General features: G+C 41.5%; 1 protein-coding gene across 1 annotated transcript in view; it reads left to right on the top strand.

Annotated features, from left to right (window-relative positions):
* CPD (carboxypeptidase D) overlaps positions 1–443 on the top strand; it is a 73,289-nt gene that overhangs the window by 29,455 nt on the left and 43,391 nt on the right. The gene's annotated exons all lie outside the window — the stretch shown is intronic.

The following is a 443-nucleotide window of genomic DNA, read 5'->3' as shown; positions in this document are numbered from 1 at the left end:
AATGTCATGGCTGCAGTCACATCTGCAGTGATTTTCGGAGCCCCCAAAATAAGTCTGACACTGTTTCCACTGTTTCCCCATCTATTTCCCATGAAGTGTGGGACCAGATGCCATGATCTCGTTTTCTGAATGTTGAGCTTTTAAGCCAACTTTTTTCACTCTCCACTTTCACTTTCATCAAGAGGCTTTTTGAGTTCTTCTTCACTTTCTGCCATAAGGTGGTGTCATCTGCATATCTGAGGTTATTGATATTTCTCCCAGCAATCTTGATTCCAGTTTGTGTTTCTTCCAGCCCAGCGTTTCTCATGATATACTCTGCATATAAGTTAAATAAACAGGGTGACAATATGACAATATACAGCCTTGACGAACTCCTTTTCCTATTTGGAACCAGTCTGTTGTTCCATGTCCAGTTCTAACTGTTGCTTCCTGACCTGCATACA

Source organism: Bison bison, unplaced genomic scaffold (genome assembly GCF_000754665.1).
Source record: "Bison bison bison isolate TAMUID 2011002044 unplaced genomic scaffold, Bison_UMD1.0 scf7180017864472, whole genome shotgun sequence".
NCBI classification, from domain to species: domain Eukaryota; kingdom Metazoa; phylum Chordata; class Mammalia; order Artiodactyla; family Bovidae; genus Bison; species Bison bison.
This window is presented reverse-complemented; position numbering and strand designations above follow the sequence as displayed.